This window comes from Myotis lucifugus, unplaced genomic scaffold (genome assembly GCF_000147115.1).
Source record: "Myotis lucifugus unplaced genomic scaffold, Myoluc2.0 scaffold_887, whole genome shotgun sequence".
Classification (NCBI taxonomy): Eukaryota; Metazoa; Chordata; class Mammalia; order Chiroptera; family Vespertilionidae; genus Myotis; species Myotis lucifugus.
In genome coordinates this window covers 155617-165722 of record NW_005871935.1, presented here as the reverse complement: position 1 = coordinate 165722, position 10106 = coordinate 155617, and the positions used below count along the sequence as shown (strand labels likewise).

The following is a 10106-nucleotide window of genomic DNA, read 5'->3' as shown; positions in this document are numbered from 1 at the left end:
GGAAAAATACAGGTACTTTATGCTTCGAGTAGGTACTTTTGTCACCCGCGCGCGATTTGGGGACGCCACTAGCAATAACCACTGCACATGAGACTGCTGACTGACTGAATCCCGTGCGCCTCCCCGGAGCTGCGTACCCTGAGGCCCGCCTGCACGGAGTCTCCCGTTGCCAGACTGACCAACACCCCCCACTTCTTCTAACACCACTTCTTCAAAATAGACTCCCCCAGGCTGAAAACCAACTTCTGCGCATGGGCCAAGAAGTTTCAATCGCACTGTACGTGAGCGCCAGCACATGGTATTTTGTGGAAGAGCCACACTCAAGGGGCCAAAGAGCCGCATGTGGCTCGGGAGCCGCGGTTTGCCGACCACTGACCTAGAGGACTCCTGCTAAAAGCAAGAGTAAAGGGTGTTATTTTGCAGTAATACTGAGTGAGTGACAAGTAGCCAAAAAGAGTGGAAACAGAATTGATGAGATCTGGTTGTTATGCCTTATTTTTTAGTGAGGTCATTTTTGTTTTTCTAATATTATAATTGAGTGTTAATTTGGATTTTTCTTCTAGGGCTGCATCCCATGTTACTTATTTTCCTCTAGAAATCTAAGCACATCTAGAAACCAGAAGCTCCAACTGCTTGGCAACTGCACTGGAAATGCAACAGGACTAAAGTTAATTGCCTACTTCCACATAAACCCTAACAAGCACCATTAAACTTTTGGAAAATGTGATTATTTTCGTTTCAAAAATGTGATTATTTTCGTTTCAATATGCTTTAGAAAGGGCTTTCCTACTGAATTATGTCTGCAATGTGTGCCTACATGTAAACACAAACCCGAGTTTTTCCAAATCTACAGTCAATTGTATTACAGCAGTGTTATAATAACGTTATGGTCATAAGGAAACCCTGTAATGTGTGGAAATACTTACGGTGTGAAATGATTAGTGTGTGAAATGTTTGCTGTGTGAAGACCCCAGTACTGGGTAACTTCCAAAACGTGGTGAACGCCCCACTACCTGGATGTGAATACCCTGAGCCAGTGGTTCTCCACCTTGGCTGCACATTAGAATCACCTGGGAATCTTTTTAAAATCCTGATTTCTGGGCCTCATCCTCCGGAAATTCTGTTTCTTTGTTATGGGGTGGGGCCACAACGTCTCAGCCTTTTGTCCCAACCGGAGAACAAACCCAAATCTGTTGTCCAAGGATCTGGGAGGAGCACACGTCCATCCCGAGACCCCCGCGCGGGGGGAGTGAGGGGGGACCGGAAGGGGGCGGAGGAAGCGAAGGGGGCGGAGGCGGGAAAGGGGCGGAGGCGGGAAAGGGGCGGAGGCGGGAAAGGGTACGGAGGCCGGAAGGGAACGGAGGCGGGAACGGAACGGAGGCGGAAAGGGAACGGACCGCTTCCGGATTTCTGTCTTTAGAAAACCGGAAGTTGTCCATAGTTCTCTTCTTAAAGCTTTCAGGAATTTGTGAGGAGCGCCGGAGGAGCGAAGGAGGAACTGCACGAGGACAAAGAGGTAAAGGAAAATGTATGAGGTCGTCTAGAAAGTAGATGGGCTGAGCCCCTAAATGCTGCCGCACCCAGAGATCGGGGGGTCAGAGTTTTTAAGGACTCGAGGGGGCTTTTCCTCGGCGGGGATTCTCCTCCGGGCGGGTCCGGAGGGACGGTGACTGGTCTGAGAAAGGGAATGTGGTCTGAGCGGAAGGGAATGTCGGCTGCAAAATGGTCTTGGGGTATCAACTTGATTATTTGATCAGACCTCACATGCACGAGACAAAAGTGGTAGCGAATTATACATTTATTAGATCATCCTCATCTGGAAAGCAGATGGGCTCAGCCCCAAATGGTGCCAGCACCCAGGGACGGGGGAGGCAGAGGGTTCAAAGGGCTCTACGGGGGCTTTTCCTGCGGGAAATTCCCTGGGCCGGTCAGGACCCTGGGCAAGGATGGGACCGAAAGTGACTGGTCTGAGCAAAGGGACTGTGGTCTGAGCAAAGGGACTGTGGTCTGAGCGGAAGGGACTGTGGTCTGAGCGGAAGGGACTGTGGTCTGAGCGGAAGGGACGGTCAGTTGCCAAATGATCTACGGGACAGTTTCCCCCGGGGAGGGGGTGTCGCTGAGGTGGTTTGATCAGACCTAACAGAGTGTAGGGAGCTGAAGGTCTGCGTGGACTCGTGGAGGTGAAAGTTGCTGGATGCTGAGAATGGGGCTGTTTGGTGGAGTCCCTGATGTTTGGTCTCAGCCTGAGTGCATCCCCTGAGCTCGCAGTGCAGCTCTGCTGGCGGTGGGAGCTGGTCTTCTCAGTAGCGACACCACAGTGTTCAGTGGGAAGGGACGGGGCCCTGGGCTTTGTGCACCGCCTGCCTCCGTTTTGTGCCTCCGCCTCCTGTGTCTCACACGCAGGCCTGTGTAGCTGCCGCTGATTTTAGGAGGCAACTCACATATGCGGCCTGTGGAAGAGCAAGTCCCTTCTCCCCACGGACCAACTGTTTTGTAGTTCATTCTGGTCACACAGGGACCTCCAGGTGTAGTGTTGCTCCTTAGAGGCACTGGTTCTGATGTAGCAAATAGCCCAATAAAACCGTAACTGGTGTCTTGACCCCTGAGAAGGTAAGTTTGCATGTATTTCTGTGGTTTTGAAGGTATTTCACTGAACAAGTCTGTCCTCTCTGCTCTTCTTTTCTAGAGTTCCCTAGCGATGCTGCTGCAGGTGCACAGCCAGGGCCAGGACCGCCGTGTCCTCACCTGCACTGAGTGCAAGCAGCGGGTGGAGACAGGCTGGCACTGCCCCGGGTGCCAGGACTACGACCTTTGCATCAACTGCTACAACACCAAGGGCCACACCCACGAGATGGTGAAGGTGGGGCTGGGCCTGGAAGAAGAGGCTGAGGAGGCTGAGGAGGGCGATGAAGGCGGCAACCAGGGAGAGCTGCAGTCCCGGAGCATCCGGCAGGCTCGGCGCCTGAGCATCCTGCGCTGCATCCAGTCCCTGAGGCACGCCCGCCAGTGCGGTGACACCAACTGCTCTCGGACTGACTGTCAGAAGCTGAAGCGTGTTGTGCTGCACACTACGCGCTGCCAGCGCAAGGCCATTGGAGGCTGCCCAGTGTGCAAGCAGCTAATCGCCCTTTGCTGCTACCATGCCAAACAATGCCAAGAAAACCCATGCCCCGTTCCCCTCTGCCTCAACATCAAACAGAAGCTCCGCGAGCAGCGTCTCCGGCGCCGCCAGCAGCGGATTGGGAACCGCCTGCTGCAAGGGTAGCTCATGCGCCAGCGGATGCCACCATGAACTCCCGTCACGTGCCTCAGCAGTCTTCCATCCCCTCCTTGAGCACCACCATGGACACCCCCACAGCAGCCCAACACACCCCAGACACCACAGCCTCCGACTCAGTCCCAGCCCAGGCCTGTAAGCATGTCACTAGCCGGCTTCTTCAGCTCGGCCAGAACTTAGCCCCACCCGTGTCCACGGGAAAGCCCACTAACCTTCAGCTCCAGCCCAGCCTGCAGAACATGAACGCCATGCAAGCCAGCGGGCCCCGACCTGCTGTCCCTCCGCAGCAGCAACAATGGGAGGCCTGAACCCCAAGGGCCAGGCCTTTACATCATTAACCCGGAGGCAACCCCATCGTGGCGAGAATGAACCACAACACTGAGAGATGCTGCGGAACAACAACAGCAGCAGCAGCAGCAGCAGAGCAGCAGGAAGGCAGCGCTGGCATGGCTGCAGGCCTGGAGGACACGCCCAGTTCCAGCAGCCTCAGGGACGCTGATGCCACCCGCAGCCATGCAGCAGCAGCAGATCCAGCAGCAGATTGGGTCCCAGGCCAGCCAAACCGTGTTAGGACCTAACAGTCAGGCATATTCTGTACCTTTCCCTGCCCTCAGTTTCTCCCCTGTGCTCAGTTCTTTCTATTGTCCCTGCTTGAGGCTCCTGTCCTCTCTGCCGTTTCCTGTTATTCTCATTTCAGGTGTCACAGGAGTCAACTAAGCAGCTGAGAAAAGCAGCTCTAGACCCAGCTTCCTGCAACCGCCTGCACCTCCATCCACCCCACACCGAGACATAAATATCCCGCCCTCCCTACTCTTGCTTGCTGAAATGGATATGCTGGTGTGTATTATGTATTAATAATACCATTTCTAGCCCTAACCAGCTTGGCTCAGTGTATAGAGTGTCAGCCTGCACACTGAAGGGTCCCAGGTTCAATTCTGGTCAGCAGCATATACCTTGGTTTCAGGCACATCTCCAGTAGGAGGTGCAGGAGGCAGCTGATCAACGTTTTTCTCTCATTGATGTTTCTAACTCTCTATCCCTCTCCCTTCCTCTCTTTAAAAAATCAATAATATATACAGTGGGGCCTTGACTTAACGAGTTTAATTTGTTCCGTGATGGAGCTCATAACTCAAATTACTTGTATGTCAAATCTTAAAGTGAACGAGTGAGACAATGATGCTGGGCTCATGTTGTGGCGTTCACTGTGACATTCGCTGCGCCAACTAGCGGTGGGGTATCTGAAGCTGGCTCGTAACCCGAATTTTAGTTTGCAACTCAAAGCAAAAAATTGGCCAAGAGACAGCTCATATCTCGAAAAACTCGTTAGTCGGGACACTCGTAAGTCAAGGCCCCACTGTATTTTTAAAATTAAAAAAATAAGATTTCTAATTGCTCACAACGTCTTTTGACCTGTCTGCTGTCAGCACGGACCTAACAAACCCCATGAGCCCCAGAAGCACATGCTCTCAGAGAGCCACAGGCCTCTCCTCCCTGGCCAGCAGATGGCCACATGCCTCAGTAGTCAGGTGAGATCTCTGGCCCCTGTCCAGTCTCCAGACCCCAGTCCCAGCCTCCACATTCCAGCCCATCACCATGGATACGCCCCAGCCTTCACCACACCACCTCTCCCCCCAGACTGGTTCTCCCCACCCAGGACTCCCAGTCACCATGGCCAGCTCCATAGATCAGGGACACTTGGGGAACCCCAAATATGCAAGGCTACCACAGCTGAATACCCCCACAGCAGTGCATTGCCCAGTGAGCTGTCCCTGATCGGTGACACCACAATAGACACCCTAGAAAAGTTTGTGTAAGTTTTGTAGCATTGTGAGAAAATCACTTTTTTGTTCCATGTTCTTGGACCATTTGTACTGAAATTCAAGAATCTAGGCTGTTTTTATTCCTAGATGGAACTGTTACTTCCAAGCCACAGAAGAATAGATTGCTGTTCAAAGAAACAATAAAAAGTATATGTTTTTGTTTAAAACCAGTTGATTTAAATGTCTCTCTTTTTGCTTTCTTACAAAATTTTTTGTTCCTGTGAGGGGGGTAATTGATGGTGACTCATGCTTTCTTAATAGGAAAGAAAGTTCATTATATCCATATTTTTAAGATTTTAAACATTTATGTTTAAAAGAGAAGGAAAATAATATTCAGAAACTGATTCCTGAAATAATGCAAGCTTATAATGTATCCTGATGACTTTCTGACATTGTGGGGTGATTTTTTCTATTATTTACTTGGGGTGTTCTCAAATTATTGCCCCTGGATGATAGGAATTTGCTCCAGCGTACACACACACACACTCACCCACACACACCACACATCCATCTATACATTCTGGCTTAAGCCAAACTCTTGTCAAAGATGTTGAAAATGTTGCTTAGTTTCTCTGATAAAACTGATTTCAGACAAAAATAGGGATGATCACTCTCTTAGACCATGCTAATGTTAATAGAGAAGAGCATTCTTTCTTCTATGTGAAACTTGAGGAAAAGCAATTCTAGTGTCAATCATGCCAGTGCTATAATTACCATAGATATGAAAATACAAGAAGACACAATCACTATGGTAAAGTACCAACTCATATCTTATATTGTTAAATAAACTGAGTGCAACACACAAAGAAAAAGCAAATAACTTTACCTTAATGATGTACTGAGTTCCTCAAAAAGAAATCCAATTTTGAATTTTGAATGGAATTGCACTGCCTCTGTAGGTTAATCATTAATTCAATTAGGTCTTGATAAAGCCATCCAAGATGAGGCATTCTATATTAGGTCATTCAATACAAAAGCATGGGAGATTCTCTACTTATTCAGATCATCTTAAATTTTTAAATTTGTATAGAAGTTTTAGTGTTAATGCCCAGATATTTTGTGATCCTTATTGCTACTGTGAATGATTTCTTTTTAGTAATATTTTCTAGTAGCTGTTGTGGGTGGGAGAGATGCTGTTGATTGATGCAGGTTGATCTTGTATTTGGCAAACTTGTTGAATCTTATTAGTTATAATTTGCTTGAGTCTTTGTTTTATTTTAAGCTGACATTCTGTTTCTCCCTCCCTCTCTCTGTCTCTCTCTCGCTGTCTCTCTCTCTCTAAAGAAGCACTCCCCCCACCCCATTTAATTTCTGTGGTGGGTGGTGGAGGTTGGGGAGATGACTCAATAGGAAGGAGTAGAAAATGTTTCCTCCTCCCCCCACCACAGGGAGAGGCCTGGGCCTCTGTGATGCTCACATCGGGGATCTCCACAGATTCAGAGAGAGACCTGCTAGTCAGGCCCCTGACCACTGTGATGGGAGGAAAGGTGGCCTGAGTCCTCTGGTAGCAGGAAAAGGGAGGAGAAGGTCGCCATAAAGAGAGGGAGAGATTTAGAGGGGGGGGGAAGAGGACTGAGAAAAGGGAAAGACTTGAGGGGAACCTGAATGGGTGGGGCCTGGGAATTCTCAGGGATGGTAGATGGTAAAAGAGTCTATGGTTCCAGAAGACTCTTTACTTATTGATAGTTGGACCAGAGACCCACTACCCAGCAGTATCACCCAAAGAAGCCCTGGTCACCTAATGTGGGGCAGTGGGAGGAGCTTAAGCCCCTGGGAGACAGGAATGGACACCTCCCACCCCTCCCACCACCAGCCCACACTGACCAACTGATAGAAGCCCCATCCCATGACTGCCCTGGTCACCATGCTTTGCTGGGACCTTAATGCCCAAAGCTGTGGGGGCCCAGGAACTTCCCAGGAACGGAACCTCCTGCAACTCAGAGCTCCCACAAGTGAGAGCTGGATCCTCAAGCCACAGACAAGTTGGGGCCCCATACTTGGTCCTGCAAGAAGTTTACTGAGGGAGAGGCCAGAGTTGAGAATGTTTTCACTGGGCAACTGGTTTGCCTTGTTTTATGGGCAGCTGTAGTTGAGTGTTAAGGTTGATTTGGCCCTAGCTGGTTTGACTCAATGGCTAGATCATCAGCCTGCAGACTGAAGGGTCCCAGGTTTGATTCCAGGCAAGGGCACACGCCGGGGGATGTGGGCTCGATCCCCAGTAGGGGGCGTGTAGGAGTCAGCCGATCAGTGCTTCTCTCTCATCATTGGTGTTTCTATGTCTTTCTTTCTCTCCCTTCATCTCTAAAATCAATAATCTTTTTTTCAAAAAATGTTGCTGTCCTAAGTGTTTCCCTCCACGTCCTGCATGGTTCAGGGTTCGGGTCTGGAAGTGGAGCCGCACACAAATGAAATAGAAAAGACACAAGATAATTTGGGAATATGGGGGACCAAGTGAGCAAGTCCAACTCAAGAGGAAGGACTTCCACTGTGCTCAGGCCTCACCAAGCTTTTTATAGTGAGGGGTAAACAAGGTAGTGGTTACCATAGTTACACAGTTCTTGTGAGTTTCACTTGTTTACACTGTTCTTGCACTTCCTCAGCCCATTAGCTTCCCAGATAAGATCTAGGGAGTGTTATAAGGTCAAGCCTAATTATGCTAAGAGGACTGTGCCCTCTAAGCTAGGACTTGTTTGTGACTTTGCCAGCAGGTCAGTCCGAGGCTTAACCCTATATCAGTTTCCCACATGTTGCCTTGGGTTGGAAACTTCTCTGCACACCGGGAGATGGTGCAATGGGGCCGCACTCTCCCCTGCAGGGCACTGGCACTGACTAGGCTGCTGGAGGCAGGATGGGGAGCCCCTGGTTTAACAGCCCTGATTGGTGACTCAGAATTCAGTTGGGGGCTGAGTGGCTATAAAATCAGCAATTGGAAGCCTGTGCCCTTCTGATCCCTCTTCAAGGGTTTGCCTTGGATGAACTGATGGCCACATTCGTGTAGCTGTTCTTTGCTACCTCTGCTGCCCTCATTGCTTTTTTTTTTTATTTTTTATTTTTGCTGCCTTTCATGAATTCAGCACCTCAGGCATCCAAAGCCATGAATGTGTGTAAACTCTCCTAGGAATTTGCTTTTTATGATAGTGATTGGCATAAGCAGAGACAGCCAGGCAGGTCTATTCTTGTGGGGACGCAGTAGATGCCTTACTTCTCACTCAGATGTCAGACCGTTTAGTTTGGAAGTGGAGGGAGGTACGGGCCTGGCACCCTTTGTGAGCAAGCCATGAGGAGGCCACACTTTCTTTGTAAATGTGTAACTCCACAACAAGGAGGCTATTTGGGAGCAAGGAAAAGGGATCAATGGGATGAGAGTAAACTTGGTCCAGGAACATGCAGACCCTGAGCCTGTCCAGGTGCTTCTGAGAGCTGAACAGCCAGGCCGACCCCAGGCCTGTGAGTGAGGCCCATGCTGCTGGGTGTTTGCCTTGTCCCCCAGCCCCCACATGCCAAGCTCTGTGCCCAGCTCCTAACCTGAGCTGACTCACTGGCTTCCACTTCCTCCTAGGAGGCAGCTGCACTATTACTTCTATTTGGTAGATGGAGAAACTCAAATCCAAAACAAACTCTGGATCTCAGGGATAGACACAGGCAAAAAGGACCACAGCAAAGAAAGGGAGCCCTGTGTGTCCTGGAGAGGAAGCTAGGAGAAGGGGCCAGTCCCCTGGGCCTTTGGCTATATTTCCCTTCCCCCAGTGACACACTTCTTGGCAGGGAGCTGTCTATGGAAAGCTAGGCCAGAGCTCTGCACCCCTCCCTGGGGGAATCAGGCCTAAGCTGGCACTCAGACATCCCTCTGGCAGCTGTGGCAATCTTACCCTAAATGTATTTCTCCCCCATTTTCACGGAGGGTGAACGTGGTGTGCAAAACGCATTTCTAATGACTGAGCTCTGCGTTTCAACTGTTTCCATCTTTGCTGAGTCATTAAGTCTTTAAATTCTTCAATATTTTAATGATTTTATAGTTCAGTGATGTTTTCATTCTCTCCATACTCCCTTGCCCATAAGACTGTTCAGCAAGAGGCCACCACAGGGTGACTTCACACCTGGCCCTGCTCTGAATGTGTCCTTTCTTGTCAGCCTGTCTCCATGTGGGCAATGATTAGGGCATAGGCACATCACACCCCAGCTTAGGGCCTAAGACAGTGAGAAGAGTCCCAATTACCCTCGGAAATCCTTTCAGAAGTTGCCACGTGGGAGACCATGATTCCATTTTTCGTTGCATTCGATGGACCAGCTTTTCTTCGAGTTTTGAGACAGAATATGTAGTGTCTGTTCAGAGCCCCAGGTGAAGAGTTGGCCTGTATCTAGGGACTGTGTTAGAACTACACAAAGCCTTGCTAATCATCACACACAGGAGGGGCCAGAGAGCAAGACCCACTGGGAGCAGCATATTCTCCTTCCTTCATTTAGTGGAATAGCAGGCAGAATTGCCAGCACTATTTAAATCTCTCTCTCTCTCTCTCTCTCGTTTGCCTGAGCACATGACAATTCACAGCATGGCTAACATAGTAAAGAGAGAGACAGAGAAAGCACATGACTGGGCCCAGGATTCCCAGATTGCAAAGTTAATTCAGACATAAGCATTGAGAATGTTAAGACACAGGGTCTTGGGAGGCCATACAGTCCTAAATAGAAGTGGTTACTTTCTTTGGGGTTCAGTTTCCTCACCTGGAAGATGCATTATTGGGGTAGTATGAACCTGAGGCTCCCTCCTGGAGCCCCTGACGTTGGTGAGTTCAAGCTCAAGGCTCTCGGCTGAGAAATCCTGGGCAGGCAGAACAGCCTCCATAACCCAGTGAACTAGAAAAGCACCAGGCCCTCCCCGCTCTGCCTGGGGATGTCATGAGACAGAGTTTGGTAAAGTCAGAAGCAAGATGAGAAATGGGCGCTCTAAGGGATGCCGGGTAATGCACACTGCTTGCCCCAGTTTCCTTTAGTTCAGCAAATCTTATGTT

General features: G+C 49.6%; 1 pseudogene; it reads left to right on the top strand.

Moving 5' to 3' along the window:
* The first annotated feature begins 1359 nt into the window (after nucleotides 1-1359).
* LOC102421346 lies at nucleotides 1360-4124 on the top strand (annotated as a pseudogene).
* The last annotated feature ends 5982 nt before the right edge of the window (nucleotides 4125-10106 follow it).